Below are 18,642 nucleotides of genomic sequence, written 5' to 3' on the forward strand. Positions count from 1 at the left end.
CATAGTGGCTGCACCAATTTACATTCCCACCAACAGTGTATGAGAGTTCCCTTTTCTCCACAGCCTCTCCAGCATTTATTATTTGTAGACTTTTTATGCTTTCATAGCCTACTTATTTTACATGTTTGTCCTAGACTTCATCCCAACTAACCCTAGAAAAAGCCACTTGTTATAGAGCCATATGGGTTGATGGTTCAAATCATCCCTCCACTGAGGAAGAAAATGTCCTGAGGAGAAGGATGTATAAAGTATTTCCTGGTTGCAAGGGCTCTGGAGTCAGTGGCTTGAGCTTGAGTGCTAACTCTGAAATGTGTCAGCTGTGCGACCTTAAGTAAGTAACTAATCTTCTCTGGCCTCAGTTTTCTCTCTGTTAATTATACGTGCTAAAAGGAACTTAACAGAACCAGTGATAAGATTAAATGACATAATGCATCTAGTACCAGGTCTGAGGCTTAACGCATCTTCAGGAAGTGTGAACCATTTCCACATGCTAGGTCATTAATGTGACCAGAGAGGGATGGGAGGTGTCAGGAAGGTGTTTAAATCCCCTTCTCTGCCCAGTTCCTCTCTATGCTTAGGGTGAACTACAACATTCCCAGGGCGACTCTGCCTGCTTCCCTGTCAGGCTAGTGTCCCATTCCTTTATGTCCTTTGCTGATTTGCCTTTTAATTTGGTAAACTAATCATCACGGAGATGCTAGTGACTTTATTTGACTTCCCCACTTAGAGAATGATGGCTTAAAAAATGTACTTTAGGCTGGGAGCAGCTGAGGCCAGTCAGTAGCCTTCCAGTAATACCCCTTTCCACAGAGTTCAGCTGCACAGCATGGCTGTGAGCCCTGGGTGAGCTGGCCACCTTGCACTACTGGCTGGCTGGGTGGGTGAGTGAGGCAGGCCACCGTTTTCATGCTCCAGAGTCCTTGTGCACATTGATGACACCTGGCTTTCTGCTTCCCTTGCTTTCTCTTCCCTCCCAGATCAGAGTGGAATGGGGCTCATTAAAGCTTTATAGGGATAGTGCCAGTAAAGAACTTCAGGAGCTGGGCTTGGTCTGGAGAAGACTCGTTAGTAAAGATCAACTGTGTGCTCTGTCTTGACAATTTTAGGGAGACTGGGGGGAAAGCCCTTTAAGTGTGTGTGTGTGTGTGTTTTGTGTTTCTTATGTAAATTATGAATTTAAAAAAATCTCTACTACTTTCAGACATATATTATTGTGCAACAGAAAATTATGTATAAGAATATCACACAAATTGGAAGGGTTAGTCCTAGAAAGGTTTGACACAACACAGTGATGCCATGGTATTAAAAATGGATGGAACTATGATTGAAAAAAGAATCCATAAGTCCCCAGAACCTGAGAATATATGATGGTATACAGCAGGTGGGGATTGAGGTTACAGATGGACTGAAGGTTTCCAAGGAGATGACTTTAGAATACTGAGATTATTCTGGATTACCTGGTTGGGCCTTGTGTAATCACAAAGTAGGAGAGGGAGTCAGAAGAGGAAGTCAGAGAGAAATCGGAAGAAGCTTTGCAGGAAGAACCTCCCTCTTCTCCGAATCTGTCTCGTTACTGTTCTATTTGTCTCTTTCCCTCCATAGCTTAACTTCTTGAAAGGATTGTCCCTGTTCTCCGTCCAGACTTTCTCACTTCTCATTCATGACTTAATTCATGATGCCTCTGCCTCCATGATCTGTTGAAATCATGTTCCCCAAGGTCACCAGTTACCTCCTTGTAGCTAAATCCAGTGACTGTTTTTTTACTTCTTCTCTTAGAGACCTCTGAGAACCCCTCTGCACTGAGATAGTGGTCCCCACCCTTGATGTATGTGGTCCCACACTCTGCCACTTCTCCGACTTCCTCTGTTCCTTTTTACTCTCATTTGAGGTTAGTGCTTCCCTTGCCTGTCTTCTAAATAATATTTATTATTGCAGGCCCTCCTCTTCTAAAAATTCTTCTAAAAATCATCTCTATCCACAACCTCAATGAGAAGGCATATATTGATGACTCCCAAATATAAGCCTCCAGCCCACTCTTTCCTCCTGCGTTTCAGACCTCTATATCCTGGTTGCCTTTTGGAGCCTCCACTTGGCTGTTTCACAAACACATTCATCTTAGACTCCCAATACTCCAGTTTGGTGCAAATAGTTAATTATGGAAGGAGATGATTCCAGGAGGCATTCTAAGGGAATGAGACGTGAGACAAGAAGAGAAAGAAAGCCAACAGAGGGGAGGTTAACGAACAGGTTATCACTGTTGGTACCTGAGGCTCAGTCTCACTGGGAACCCCCTAGACACTGGGTGGAAGGTGCCTCAGAACTGATGCATAGAAAGACAAGAAAGCTGAGGTTCCAGTTCCTCAGTTCTTGTCCCTCACTGCAGTTGGTCAACTCCCTGGAACTTTGGGTCTGACTACATGTGCCCTGCAGCAAAGCTCAGTCTAGTGGCCAAAGAATGACCTCAGGCAGAGCGATGCAGAAGCTTTCTTCACATGCAGGAACTGTCTGCAGGCAACTTGAATGGTAGGCCTAGGGGATATGAGTGGGCCACCATCAGTGGCCACTACATTCCTCAAATCAGTGTGTCCCAAACTGAATTGAAGGTCTTAAAGTCTGCTCATTTATTTTAAATAAATGACCCCTCTATCAACCTAGTGTCCAAGCCAGATATTGAGCAATCTTAGTGTCAGGCTAAAGTACCCCCTCTCCTACACCATCCATGTCACATCTGTCACCAAGTCCTGTCAATTCTGCCTTCTAAATTTTTCCCATCTTGTGCATTCCACAGCCAATCCATAATCTCAGGTGACCATCATCTCTCACTTAGATGGCTGCATAGCTCCTGCAGTGGTCTTTTCCTCTCTTATCTCTAGACTTTGTCTTTCCCAGCCCACTTTCAGCAATCAGAGTGGTCTCCAGAAACAAATTCAATTGTTCCACTTCTGTGCTAAAAATTATTCAGTAACTATTTTCATAGAGATAGAGGCCACACTTCTAACATGTGTTGCTAGACTTTCCATGATCTTGCATTTGCTTACCCTTTAACCTCATGGCCCATCCCTTTCCTATTCAGTTATTCCCTATTTAAAAAAAAAAAATCACAAAACCATATTTCTCTCCTTTACCTGCAAGTCTTTCTACTCTCAGTTCTTCAAATATGCCATATTCTCTCCAACCTCACGGCCTCTGCTCATTCTCTCTTCTTCTGGTTAAGTCTTATTATTCCTGAAATCACAATTACAAGTTGATTTTTTCAGGAAGTCTTCCCTGACTTCCCCCACTATAAGATTACTGTAGCACCCTATGTGTCTTAATCTTGGTATTTCTTAACACTGAATTGTGGGCCATTTACCTGCTAAATCCACCTCCCTCCTCCAAGACTAAGAGCTCTATTAAGTAGAGGATGTGTCTGTTTCATTCCTTGTTTCATGAGCGCATAGCACTATCTGGCACAGAGTAGAAACAATATGTATCTGTCCAAAAAAGTTCTCTTCATCCTGTGGGAAAAGCAATAAATATGTAAATTTGACTGGCTGGTGACTCTTTTCCAAATGCCTGAAATCTGAGAGCTCAAAACAGTCTTTATATTTGAATACCACATAGCAAAGAAAGGCCTCTCTTTGAAGTCAGTGGGCCGGGAGAAAGTGTGGTATCAGTAGACATACCTCCCACCTGCCGCTGGAGGGGTTTATCACAACTCTGAAGAGTGTCCAAGAAGATAGGTTTTCCTGGAAAAATCAAACCAGTGATCTTTCCAGAGCCCCTCCTTTTAGGAACCCAGTACAATCGGTCTATTCATTTTTCTGGTAATGATTTTTTTTCCTCTTCAAAGCACTCAATTCATTTTCCATCCCTGACATATAATCCAGAAATAATAGAGGTCGGTCTAGTATAACTCATATCCAAAAAGGGAAAGTGCCAACACCCTGAAAGAAAAGCTCTGAATTAAGTATTCCCGAAAATAAATCAGAGGGAATGAAAAGGCCTATTCAGTAGATGATATCTCTTTTTCTTGTTTATTATATGTATGGCTTCCTAATAGAAAGAGTTAAGTTTGAAAACTCCGTTCTGGGACAGGCTTTGTAATTATATCCCAGGATTCAAATCTGAACATTTCTTCTTATTCTATTTTCTAATAAAGTTCTACTCAGAGTGCTAAAATTTGAACTTGTTTTTAAAAATACTAAGCTCCCACTATGTGGCGTGTGCAGTCAAAGCCAATGACCAGAGCCCCAGTGAACATGTAACATGAGCGAGAAATAAACCTTTGTTGTCTTAGCTGCTAGGATTTGGGAGATTCTTTGTTCCTATAGAAGTGATAATTCCCTGTCATCCCTCTGAGTTCAAACCTCGTTGAGAAGTGGACACAAGAATCAGACAGTTGGGGTACAAAATAAAGGGCCAGCTTGGAGAATGGAGCATAGATACTAGCCAAAATCAGCTTCCTTAATAACTTTCCCTCTGATTGATCCCTCTTATCCCAAACTTCGAGGCTCCCCATTACAAGGCCAGACCCTGACCTAGGAAGCTTACCTTATGGAGAAACAGAATGAGAGGTTCCTGAGAAGAGGCAGGGCAGAGAAGCAGCAATAAAGCACAAGGACCAAGCTGAGCATGCCCGCTTCCTTCTCCATCACTAGTCAGGGAAGGCACCCCTCTGAGGGAAGAGTTCCCATCCTTTCCCTTCCTGAGCAGAAGAAATTCTTCCCCTGGGTAGAAAAACCCATGGTTGAAATAGTGGAATGTTGATCCAATTAAACACAAGAAACTCAGGGCCTTCTTTCTCCGCAAATTAGTTTTGAAAATGCCCAGATGCTAAATTCATGCAATGTGGACTCCATGCTGGGAGATAATGGGCAAGGCCATCTACCTTCAGGGAAAGCAGGATCCTGCCCTGTTTCTGGGATGGTGGGAAGCTGAGTGAAATAAAATCTTATCTGGGTGATAATAGGTTGCTCTGACCTGTAAGACCAGCTCTGAAGGAGAAAAAGTCCCACAAGGCAGCTTGGATAGAGGAATGTGAAAGAGAGAGACAGTCCTGTTATTTTGCCTTACTACAGAGGAAGGGCTCTGGGCCTGATTATAGGGGTGTCAGTCTCGGGGATTATAGAAGCTGATGATCAAAGCATATCCTCTACCCCATTTGCCTTCCTCAGCCTCTGCTTCCCTCATTCACCAAATGAATGGTGTTTAAACCTATTCATTTAATCTGGGATTTTATGGTAGGTTTCGTTAGGGAAGAAGTATGGAATTTAGCTTTAAGTTCATGACAAAGAAGTGAATTGCTGAGAAGACAGGACACCAGTTTTAAGCAGGGAGAGAAGCATGATGTAGTGACACCTTGGAAAAAACAACCAACTAATCCTGTGATTGTCATGTGGGATTTATCAGTTGAGTAATGAACATGTGTTTGACTTCCAAAGCAACAGAATGCCTTTGGCCTCTGCCAAGTTGTAAAACAGACACACACACACACACACACACACACACAGAAGGTCAATATAGCTGGTAGAGATAGATGAATAAACGGATGGGTGGATGGATAGATAGGAAGAAAGTAAGAAGGAAAAAAGAAGGGGGGGATGTTCTCCTTTTAACATTTTTATAAACTGTATAACAAATTGAGTCGTTTTTGGTCAAATGCCTTTTTTATGTGTAACTTAGCTAAGAAACCACAAGGTCATCATGTGAAAAGGAAGGGTCTGGCAATACATCTTAAATTGTAATGATCTCCTTTGCATGAATAATGGAGAAAAGGTTTTCATATTAGTTTATTTTTGTAAAACAGTCTGCCTCATGTGATCCTAAGACATCACTTGGATAAATCACACAGAAGCTAAGGAACTGCCAGGGAGGATAGGCCTGCATCATTGGTATTGCTGTTGAAACTCAACCTTTATTTTGCATAAAACCTTTCTACTGTTTGTTCTTTCCTTCACAGTTTCTTGTTTACTGTATAGGAGCCTGAATAAAATTCCTGGAAAAGTGTACTTAGGGACCTATTTTGAGGTGGATTTTTTTTTCTCTGAAGTTCCCCAAGCTCAAAACATTAAATGTTTCTCATTGCCAAAGAAACTATGTTTTCTTATAGGTTAGAAGCTTATTATGAATGCATATTATTTCTTTCCTAGCAAATACAAGTAGTTTAATTTTGATGGATTAAATGAGAATCCTTTAATTTTATATCACCTTATTCTGATAGGTCAGATGTCAGTTTGGGTACAGTTTATAAATTTTATTAAATGGATGTTTCAGAAGTGTATGATTAGCTTCTCGGAAATTTTTAGCCAGAGAAGCACATTCAAGCTTGAAAGTCTCCCTCATTAATGAACACCTTTTATCAATAGTTTTAATTTCAGGTTAGAATTTATTCTTTATTTGGTCTCTGCTTGCTGGCAAGCATTCTATTTATCCTATAAATTTTGCTGTGAATTTCCAGCATGGCTCTAATATGTGAGTGAGACAGATTCCCACCAGTGAGATATGTTTTCTGATGCTTTTAAATCTGAATTATGATTTGCTGTCTTTGATTGTTTCTAAACCCTAGTCATTATTTCAAGATGGGTAAGGGCAGCAGTGAGCCCCAGGACCCCAGCAGAAAAGATGGGAATCCATTTTCTGTAGCAAAAGATATTATAATAATTTCTGCCCACTGTAGCTTGTTGATTGCAACAATAAATACAGACAGTTGCTCACTGTAGGCCATTGCTCTATCTGGTCGTCCTAGAATGATTAATCATCCCAATTGTCCTGGCACTAAGGGGGTTTCTGGGACATGGGACTTTCAGTGTTAAGACTGGTAAACTTCTGGGTAAACGAGGACAAGTTGATCACCCTAGGTTGTCTCAAATTCTGAAAAATTACAATCCCTGATTAGGAGAATTCAGAGGTCTGACTACCATAATGGAAATGTTGTGGATATGCAAGTACAGCTTATTGGCTCCAGGTTGGCCTTAAAATGACACAGGAAGACTGTATCTATTCATGGCCCATAGAAAGGGTCAGGGTTTCCTCTCAAAAGCACAATTTTCTTAACTGCTGCCACACTACTAAGGGATTCATTCTTGGTGTTAGAGTCTGGTCCTGCAGACCATGTATGGGTTGCCTTTTCTTTTTTAAGACTTCAATGGGTTTTGCTGAAGATAAAAAATAATATTCTCAGTCATCGACTATTTAAATAAAAGTTATCTTCTTTTTTATTTTTTAACAGCTTTCGTGAGACAATTCACATACCACACAATTAACTCATTTAAAGAATACAAATCAGTGGTTATTGTATTCGCAGAATTTTGCAACTCTCCACACAATCTAAGATCAGAAAATTTTCATCACCCCCAAAAGAAGCATTGCAGCTACTAGCAGTCATTTTCCATCCCTTTCTCTTTTCAGCCCTTGGCAACCACTAATCCATTTTCTTTCTCTATAAATTTGTCTGTGCTAGACATTTCCGTAGGTGGACTCATACAATATGTGGTCTTTTGAGCCTGGCTTCTCTCAATTAGCGTAGGTTTTCAACATCTTTTCATGTATTAGTATTTCATTCCTTTTTATAGGTGAATAATATTCCATTCTCTGCATGTACTAACATTGTTTTATTCAGTCATTCACTGGTGGATATTTTGGTTATGTTCACTTTTGGTTTATTATGAATAATGGTGTTAATGAACATTCATATAAAATTTTTTGTGTGAACTTATGTTTTCAATTCTTTTGAGCACATAGTTATGAGAGGATTTGGGGGGGTCATGGTAACTCTATATTTAAAGTTTGAGAAACTTCCAGACTAATTTGCAAAGTGGCTGCACCATATTAAATTCCTACCAGCAGTGTATGCAGTTTCTAATTTCTTTACATTCTCACCAAGAGGATTTTATTTGCTCTATTTTTTATTTTAGGAATCCTGGTGTTCATTAAGTGATACTTACTATGGTTTTGATTTGCATCTCCCTGATGACTAATGAATTTGAGCATCCTTCACATGTTTATAGGTCATTTGTGTATCTTCTTTGGAAAAGTATCTATTCAAGCTGTCTTCTGTTTAGCTAAACAAATCAAACCAAAACAAAACAAGAAATAGTACAAATAAGGTGAACTAAGTTTTCAACTGCAGGGTGGATAGACTTTTAGGTCCCCTGAGCATGCTCTTTGCTGTCACTTAGGAGATAAATTAATCTTCTGACAACAACATAGTTTGTCATGAGACTTACCTCTGGCCCAGGTGCTCTATAGTGAGGTGATGAACAGATCCAAAATCCTTCACTCAGCATCTCCACTCAACTTTTGTGATAGGTTAGATTTAGAGTCCCTGCAGAACTGATAGGATGCCAATCAGTCTGGCCCTTAACCCCTCACTCATTGGTCAGTCCAAGCATGCAGCACAATTGTTCTTCCAGTGGCAAGTCAGCAAGAAAGTGTTGGTGAGTTGAGCTATGGGGTGGACATTAGAAAACAAGAGAGGCCCATTATCCATCACTGCAACCCACTTGGTTGCATTTGGTGCCTGTTGGAACAGGGACAGCTGTGTTACCTGGGAGAGGCAATACTTTAAGCCATTCTTGTCCATTAGTTCCTGTGATTTAATTTATCAGCTTAGTTAGAAAGCATACAGAATACTAAGCAAAAAAGTTTGGATGTATACTGAGAAAGTTAAAAGTCCTAGATACTGAGTGATGGATGAGCCCTGTTGGGGAAAACTTTAGGTTGCCTAGAGGTGGCATAAAAGTACTGGGGCACATTTCAAAGGGAACAGAGGATGAAGGGGAATTGTCACCATCATTGATTCTGTCACACATCCAGACTGCAGACCAAAAGAGTTCTTGTCAGATGGTCCTTACCATTCTTATCTAGCTCAGAAAAGGGCAGAGTAGAAAGAGGCTGCTTTTAGAGGGAGAGGAATTGTGGGACTGATACAGCAATAGTAGACAGAAGCTTCATTTGGGACCCATTAATCCAGGAGGCCTTCAGTTCGTAGCAGCCTGGAGGTTAGCAGGTAAGAGTCCTCTAAGAACGTCCCCTGGAGCTGGACCACAGCCTGAGTCTCGGGGCAGCCCAGCAAGCTCTTGGAAGAGATGGCCGGCTTTCTGCTCATTGGTATTTGTTTCCTCAGTCTTACATGCAGAGTGTAAGAGTGTAACCTAAATGCATAAAACTCTTTAACTGTAACGGCAACAATAACAATTGAAGGCTTAAAACATTCTAAACGTTCCTAGTTTTCCTAGGATGTATTCTCTACTTTGTGTCCCATTTCTCTGGGGATTTTTGTTTGTTGCTTTTTTTTGTTTTGTTTTATTGGGGGAGGTAATTAGGTATATTTATTTTTGGAGGAGGTACTGGGGATTGAACCCAGGACCTCATGCATGCCAAGCATGCACTCTACTGCTTGAGCTCTACCCTCCCCTTCCATTTCTCTACTGATTTTAGGAAACCCTTAAAAGAATAGTCACCTGCATACTCGACAGTAGGGTCTTGTTTTTATCCCACAAGGGCCTTCAGATGGTGAACTAATGGCAAACAGAGCACCAGGACATAAAATGTGGGATCTCATCCCTTCTCTTATTGAATGTCAGGTCACAGTGTTTCTCACTGTTTGCTGCCCTGTACAAAATTTTATCTCTTCTGTTTTTTGTTTTTGTTTTTTTTTTCATTTAGACAATATTGAGTCTGTTGGCTATAACGCCACGGTTTGAAGAAGAAATAAAGTTGTGGACAATTGAAATATCTGGGTTATCTGATAGTGTCATCTACTATAATGATTCTTTTGGCATCGTACGTAATACTTTAGATGAATGAGCTAATAAAATTTTTAAATGAAGAAGACTTATTCCAAGAATCTATCACATGTATTAATTTAAAATTAGTAGATGCTCATTAAATTATTTTTAAAAATTGACTGAGCACCTAATGTGTACCAGGTATTTTTCTAAGTGTTGGAGATACAACAGTAAAAAACAAAGGCCAACAATCTGAATAGGACTGTATTTGTTAAAGAAATTGAATCAATAATTAATAACTTTCAAATCAAAAAGCACCAGGCCCAGATGGGCTCACTGCAAATTCTACTATTCAAGGAAGAAATTACACCAGTTCTCTACAGTCTTTTTCAGAAAATTGAAACAGAGAGACTACTTTCTAACTCAGTCTGTGAGGCCAGAATTACCCTAATACCAAAGCCAGACAAAGACATTACAAGATAAGAAAACTACAAACAGTGTCATGAACATAAAAGCAAGAGTCTTCAACAATATTTGAAAATCAAATCCAACGAGGTATTAAAAGGATTATACAGCACAATCAAGTAGGATTTATTCTGGGTAAACAAGGCTGATTCAACATTCAAAAATCAAATAATGAAATGTTAGAGAGGGTATGGAGAAAAGGAAACCTTCCTACACTGTTGATGGGAATGTAAATTGGTGCGGCCACTATGGAGGACAGTATGAAGATTTATTTTAAAACTAAAAATAGAGCTACCATATGACCCAGCAATCTCACTTCTGACCATATCTCTGGAAAAGATAAAAATTCTAATTTGAAAAGATACATGCACCCCAATGTTCATAGTGGCATTATTTACAATAGCCAAGACACGGAAGCAACCCAAGTGCCTATCAACAGACAATTGGCTTAAGAGGATTCCATAAACATACACACACACACACATACACACACGTGTGTGCATGATGGAATATTACTCAGCCATAAAAAGAATGAGATAGTGCCATTTGCAGCACATGGATGGAGCTAGAGAACATCATACTAAGTGAAGTAAGCCAGAGAAAGACAAATATTATATAATATCACTTACATATGGAACCTAAAAAAATAATACAAATGAATCTATGTACAAAACAGAAACAGACTCACAGACATAAAAAAACCTATAGTTACAAAAGGGAAAAGGGAAGAGGAGAGGGATAAATCAGGGGAATGGGATTAACAGATAACAAACTACTATACATAAAATGGATCAGCAACAAAAATTTACTATATAGCATAGGGAGGTGTGTTCAATATCTTGTAATAGCCTATAATGGAAAATAATCTGAAAACAACATATGTATATAATTGAATCACTTTGTTGTACACCTGAAACTGACACAATATTGTAAATCAATTATACTTCCAAAAAAATTTTTTTAAGGAGAAAAACATCAATTAATGTAATCCACTGCATCAACAGGCTAAAGAAGAAAAATGATTATATCAATAGATGCAGAAAAAGCATTTGACAAAATCCAACATCCATTCATAATAAAAACTCTCAACAGTCTAGGAATAGAGAGGTTTCTCAACTTGATAAAGAACATGACAAAAAGCCTACAACTAACATCATACTTAATAGCAAGAAACTAGATGTTTTCTCTTTTAAGATCGTGAACAAGGCAAAGATGTCCCTTCTTATCAATGTTTTTCAATATCATACTGAAAGTCCTAGACAATGCAATAAGAAAAAAGGAAAGGAGAGGAAAGGAAAGGCATAAGATGGGGAAGAAAGAAATAGAACTTTGTTCACAAATGACAGGATCATCTTTGCAGAAAATTTCTGAAAAAATCAACAAAAAACATGGGACTAATAAGAAATTATAGGAAGGCCACAAGAAACAAGGTTAATGTACAATATACAAAGTCAATCACTCTCCTGTATATTAGCAAGGAACAAGATGAATTTGAGATTAAAAACACATTATTATTTACATTATCATCCTGCACAATGAAATACTTAGCTATAAGTCGAACAAAATATGTACAATATCTATATGAGGAAAACTACAGAAATCTGGTGAACAAAATCAAAGGACTACATAAATAGGGTGATATTCTATGTTCATGAATAGGAAGACTCATTATTGTCAAGATGTCATTTATTTCCAACTTGATCTATAAATTTAATACAGTCCCAAAAAAATCCCAGCAAGTTTTTTTAGAGTAATTAGAAAAATGATTCTAAAGTTTATAGAGAGGCACAAAAAAACCCAAATAGTAAACACACAACTGAAGGAGAACAAACCTGAAGGACTGAAGTTATCTGACTTCAAGACTTACTATAAAGCTACAGTAATCAAGATAATATAGTATTGGTGAAATACAAATAGATCAATAGAGTAGAACAGAGGAGCCAGAAATAAGCTCACAAAAATCTAGTCAACTGATCTTTGATAGAGGAGCAAAAGGAGTATAGTGGAGAAAAGACAGTATTTTCAACAAATGGATATACACATACAAAAAGTCTACCCATGGCCTTACATACTTTACAAAAATTAACTGAAAACAGATCACAGATCTAAATGTAAAATGCAAAAACTGTAAAACTGTGGAAGGTAACATAAGAGAAAATCTAGATGACCTTGAGTACAACAATGACTTTAGATACAACACCAAAGCTATGATCCATGTAAGATACAATTAAGCTGGACTTTTTTACAATTAAAAAATCCTGTTCTGCCAAAGACACTCAAGAGAATTGAAATGGCAAGTCACAGACTGGGAGAAAATATTTGCAAAATTCATATCCGATAAAGGACTGTTACCCAAAATATACAAAGAACTCTTAAAAACTCAACAATAAGAAACAAACAACTTGATTGAAAAATAAGCCAAGGCTCTAACAGACACCTCACTGAAGAAGACAGATGGCAAGTATGCATGTGAAAAGATGCACTACATCATGTCATCAAAGAAATGCAAATTAAAATAATAATGAGGTAGCACTGCACACCTATTAGGATGGTCAAATTCCAGGATGCTGACAACACTAAATGCTAATGAGGATGTGGAGCAACAAGAGCTCTCATTCACTGCTGATGGAAATGAGAAATGGTACAGCCACTTTGGAAGGCAGTTCAGTGGTTTCTTACAAAATTAGACACACCATCTGATCCAGCAATCATGCTCCTTGGTATTTACTCAAAGGAGTTAGAAATGTATGTCTACACAGAAACCTGCTGTCAGGTATTTATAGCAGCTTTACTCATAATTGTCAAAACTTGGAGCAACCAAGATATCCTTCAGCAGGTGAATGAGTAACTGTGATACATCTTAAAAATAGAGTATTATTCAGTGCTGAAAAGAAATGAGCAATCAAGTCATGAAAAGACATGGAGGAACCTTAGATACATATTACTAAGTGAAAGAAGCCAATCTGAAAAGGTTACATGCTGGGTGATTCCAGTGATACTACATTCTGGAAAAGGCAAAACTATGGTGACAGTAAAAAGATTACTTGTTGCCAGGGCTGCAGGGGAAGAAGGAATGAATAGACAAGACATAGAGGACTTCAGAGCAGTGAAATTACTCTGTATGATACCTTAGTGGTGGATACATGTCATTATAAATTTGTTCAAATGCATACATTGTACGACACCAGAGTGAATCCTTGGGTAAATTATGGATTCTGGGTAAAACGTACCCCTTGGTGGGGAATGTTGATAATGGAGGAGACTACACATGTATGGGGGCTCCATTTTGCTGTGTGCATAAAACTACTCTAAAAAGGAAAGTGTGTTTAAAAAAAAAAAAAAAAAAAAAAGCTAAATCTTTGCCCTTGTGAAGCTAACTATCAGGAACTTAGCTGAGCAGGGAGAGAAAGAAAACTGTCCTAGTAGACCTTTAAAACAACAAGCCAAAAACCAGAGTTAAGCCTTTCATCACTCCCTGTGATGGAACAAGCAAGATTCATACTGGAGTGAGTGCAGACGCCCTCCTGTTTCATTTCCCCCACAAAATGGCACGCCTGTGAGGGTCAGGTGGATCAGTGCAGATGTAGGGGGTTGTTGGCAGTTTTATGGACTGTGGAGAAAAGGGAGAAGATGGCAAAGTGAGGTGGAGAAGGGGATGTTAAGAGTGGAAAAGTACCTGGCACCAAGTCAGAGTGAAGAAAGTGTATTCAGGGTTTTCCCCTCTCCCCATAAGGAGGTCACAGCCGAGGTGCCTGCCCATCTCTGCCCAAGGCCTTAGATAAAAAATAAAATAAAATAAAATAAAATAAAATAAAATAAAATAAAATAAAATAAAATAAAATAATAAAATAAAATAAAATAAAATAAAATAAAATAAAATAAAATAAAATAAAATATAAAATATAAAATAAAATAATAACCAGGAATGAAGGCCCCAGGGCTAGGAGTGGAAAAGCGTGACTGCCCAAGGGCTCTGAGTCCTTGAGACTGTGTGGGGAGGGCCGCTTTCCCCACTGAGGCCTCCCAGGTTAAAGCCTTTGTAATCGCCTGTGGTCAGGCCTGAAAAATCACACACGGGTTTTCACCAGAAGCTAGATTACTGTCTTACATTGTAGACAATAAATAAGATAAACAAGTAAAACATATGGTATATTACATAGTGGTAAGTGCTAACCAAAAATTAAATAAATAAAGCAGAGAGGCAGATAGGGAATACATGAGAATTTATGGGGAGAGAGGGGGCTAGCAATTTTAGACAAAGGAAGGCAAAAGAGGCCTCCCTGAAAATACGGCTTTTGGTGAAGGACTTCAGGAATTGAGCCTTGCAGATACCTGGGAGAAGAGTGGGTTCACGTAGAGGGAACAGGAGGTACAAACTGCCTGAGGTGGCATGTTACGTGTTGTGTTGGAGGAAGCCTGTTTTTCTGCAGGGAGAGGAGTAGGAGATGCGGTCACGGGACCGAGAACTAATGAGGGGTCTAATCCTGCAGGGCCTGGTAGCATCTGTAAGGATTTGGATTTTTTCTTTCTGTAAGTGAGACAGTATGCCACTGGGGATTTTGAAGAGAGGAATGCCATGATTTGACCCTCTTGAGGATAGATTTAGGAGGAGAGGAGGGGGCATTAAGGGTGGAAGTAGGGAGACCCGTAAGGAGGCTGCTGTAATAATCTAGGAAAGAGATAACGTTCGCTCAGACCAGGGTGGTGAACTGGAAGGAGGGACAAGCGGTTGGATTTTGTATTTTTAACACAGTGCTTTTATTTTATCAATTCTAAACACACCATTCTCCCTTCACATTTTAACATATCTGAAGTCAGAATGCAACTTATCTACGATTGCTGTCAGCCAGGTGGCCGTCATGATGTCATTGTTTCCTTAGCTAGAAACCTTCCAGTAATACCGTCTGGTAATTGTCAGCCTCAATCCACAGACACAAATATGTTGTGGAAAATTCTGAGTTTAGGTAAGGAAAAGTTGAAGTTCAGTATCTTTGCTCAGAAACGCATCATAAAATGTGGCTTTTCTACTTAACAGTACTTTATTTGTGGTCCTCATCCTCTTACACCTGGATGTTAATTGTGCCCAGGTTTCTCCAGGCCTCCAGCCTGTTGCCTTCAGTGAGCATCGCAGACTGGTTCCAGAGTTATCTTCCTGAAAATCAAAGTTGACCATGTCGCTCCGTGCATATAAGTTTCTGATGCTATGGTGACTACAGACTCCATTCCGAACCCTGCAGCCGAGACCCCTACAATCTGCCTCCCACCTATTTTTCCAGCTTTATTTCCCACACTCCATAAATTATACTTCCTACTTAAGCTACTCTAAACTCTCAGTTTTCTGTGTGGCCAGAACCTTGTCACAGCTACAGACCTTTACTCCTGTTTCCTCTGCCTTTCTCCCAACAGCTGCTCATCCCACAAGCTCATATGTCACCTTCTTTTCAAAACTTTTTTGAGTCTCCAAGCAGACTTAATTATTCATCTTCTCACAGAATGTACTGCATTAAAATGCAGGTCATCTATTTATTCATTTATCTCCTCCAGGAGGCTATGTGTTAGGGACCTCATTCATTTTTAGCACACAGAATCCCCTGAACATAGTAGTATACTCAGCACAGAACAGATATGCAATGTGTGTAAGAGTCCCTTTTTTTATATTGGATTTGATGAACCAAGGTTCCCTATTTTGCAAAATGTAAATAGTAATAGAACCTACCTCATAAAGGTGTTTTAGGAGTTTTGAAGTTTATGTAAGGTAATACATACACCTAGCACAAAGAACAGTGCTTGGTATGTAAGTGAACAATAAATATTTGCTCTTTTAAAAATTTGTATTGCAATGTGAGTAATGTTACTGTTACACTTTAAATCATTATAACGTATTTTTAATCTTCTGAAAAGTTAACATCTATTTTTGAGACTTAGAATGGAATCTGTCCCATCACAGAAAATGTTGGTGTGTTCAACAAAAAAAGAAAAGCATTAAAAAGAGGAGGTAACCCCATTCTGTTTCTCTCTTGGTGACAAAGTACTGGAATCTATGATTTTTTGAAGATTCTAAATATAGAGCACTGATGACCCAAAAGCTCTTCTCAACTTTCATTTTTTTTCTAATAGCTTCTGAAAAAACATTCCCAGGAGTATCAACTCTTAGTGTCAACTTAGGTAGTTTGTGCAATTTACAGTAGTGTATTGCATTATATGACATTGACTTTAATCTCACAAGAGCCTATTCATGTCCGGTCCGCTTTGGTCATGATAAATGCATTATCCAATTACTCATTTAGTCTCTTTGCTAATATGGAAATAAGCAATTTAATTCATTGGTTACTAAACCAGACATCATTGGGTCTCTGTTCATTCTAAGATGCACGACTCCGAACAATACTTTGACATGTACTTCTTTCTATAACTTAGAAATTTTGCTGTTGCTGAATTGACACTGATGAATTTTTTAAGCATGGTTATTAAATTCCCCTAAGGTTTTTAATAAAATTTCTCAATAAATTCATCCTAATTGGTGCACTATTGTTCTTAATACTTACCAAACCTCCCCCTTCTCTCTTCTTCTGTTTGGGATTTTGAGAAACTGCAGAGTTTATTGGGTAAGTGAGAGTCTATGCATGCATAATTTTCAAAGACGTGAAATGTAAAGTATACTTGGGGGACCTTTTTCTAATCTTCCCCTTCCTCCTTCTTATTGATGACCTTGATTCATGCTTCATGAGAAATAGAGGCAAACAGGGACTCTCTCATCTTCCTTCCACTGTGTGTCTCTGCAGCCTCTTGAATCAGAACCCATTGTCTTTCATCTGCTATCACAGGAGGAAATGTCCCTGCTCCTAAGAACAACCCTTCCTTTGTACTGTGGATCTCATCCCATTTCATCTTCTTGAAGACTTTACTCATAGAAACAGGCCCCTCTCTCCTGCATTATCAATTTCCCACTCTCCAGGGGATTGCTTCCATCAGCCAACAAACCTACTCTTGGCCTCCTGTTCCCGACTAGCTGCTGCCCCATCTTCTTGCTCTCTCACCATGAAACTTCTCAAATGAATGTTTTTCCCCACTACAGCACCTATTTTCATTGCTCAATCCACTTCGAATAGACCTTTGTCCCCCGTCCCCCCCACCCCCCACTACATCTGAAACTTCTCCTGGAAGAGTTTTAGGTCCTCCAGGTTACCAAATGCAGTGGTCACTTTTCGCCTTCATCTCGCATAACATCTCAGTTGCATTTCTCCCGTGTAACCACCCTCTCCTTGAAACTTTTCTTGGCTTCTGTGATACTCTCCTCCCCTGATTTTCTTCTTGTATTGCTACCTGCTTCTGAAGTGTATATATCCAGATCTAACCTTCCCCAGGATTCCAGCTTACATATCTAAATACGATTTGACATCTCCACTTGGATATCTAATGAGTCTCATACCTGTTTATTATGATCACCTTTCCAGGTAAATAAATACACATTTAGAATCCTTCTGCTGTTTACCCTGCCTGATGCTCTCTTCCCTCATCCTTTCCCTTTATTTCCCGCCCCTTCTCTTAAACCAACCCTCAGTAGATTAGGTCTCTTGGTGATCCCATGGCACTCAGTAGTTTTCCTTTGTGGTGATTAGCACACTTACAGTTGGTTAATCAAATGTATGGTTATTTGTTTTACGTCAGTTTTGCCCCTTGAGCCTTTAAGATTTCTGAGGCAAGAGATTTTCTGTTTTGTTCACTACCTCCTCAGGGCTCAATGCAGTGTCTTGCACATATTAGGACCTCAATAAATATAGTTATTTTTTATCTTTGCACATCTAGGTTGTTTCCTATTCTTCACCATCGAAAGCAATTCTACAACGAGCATTCACATAGACAAATCTTTGACACGTCTTTAATCATGTGCTTAGAACAATCCCTAGAAATAGAATCACTGGTTTTATAGTTAGATGCACATTTTCAGCACTTTTGTTAAGTGTGATAGTCTGCAAAATAGCCATTATTACCTTCACCCTACCCTGTACAAGCCAGCCACTTACCCATCAAAGAGTGCTGTCTCCTCTGCTTGTCCTTGAATGACTTGCTTTGACCTTTACTATGTGATGAAAGTAGGATCGCCAGATAAAATACAAGATGCCCAGTAAGATTACAATGCCAACTAAACAGACAAATGGGACATACTTATACTAAAAAATTATTTGTGACTTATCTGACATCCAAATTTAACTGGGCTTCCTGTGTTTTTTTTTTAAATTGAAGTACAGCTGATTTACAATATTAGTTTCAGGAGTACGGCATAGTGATTCAGTATTTTTGCAGATTATACTTTATTGTAAGTTATTACAAGGTAATGGCTATAATTCCCTATGCCATACAGTATATTCCTGTGGCTCATCTATTTTATACAGAGTAGTTTGTATCTGTTAATCCCATGCCCCTGATTTGTCCCTCTCCCACCTTTGGTAACCACAAATTTGTTTTC

At 39.1% G+C, this 18,642-nt stretch overlaps 1 long non-coding RNA gene across 7 annotated transcripts in view; it reads left to right on the forward strand.

Moving 5' to 3' along the window:
* Positions 1-18,642, forward strand: part of LOC105083412 (uncharacterized) — an 80,964-nt gene that overhangs the window by 52,986 nt on the left and 9,336 nt on the right. Inside the window, exon 6 of one of the 7 annotated variants that reach the window (XR_012506970.1) lies at positions 9,649-16,686. The exons of 5 other annotated variants lie outside the window; for them this stretch is intronic. This is a non-coding gene — a long non-coding RNA (uncharacterized LOC105083412). Of the gene's footprint in view, positions 1-9,648; positions 16,687-18,642 lie in introns of those variants that run through there. One more of the 7 variants, XR_006721167.2, reaches the window with a different exon arrangement.

Source organism: Camelus bactrianus, chromosome 5, assembly GCF_048773025.1.
Source record: "Camelus bactrianus isolate YW-2024 breed Bactrian camel chromosome 5, ASM4877302v1, whole genome shotgun sequence".
NCBI lineage: Eukaryota > Metazoa > Chordata > Mammalia > Artiodactyla > Camelidae > Camelus > Camelus bactrianus.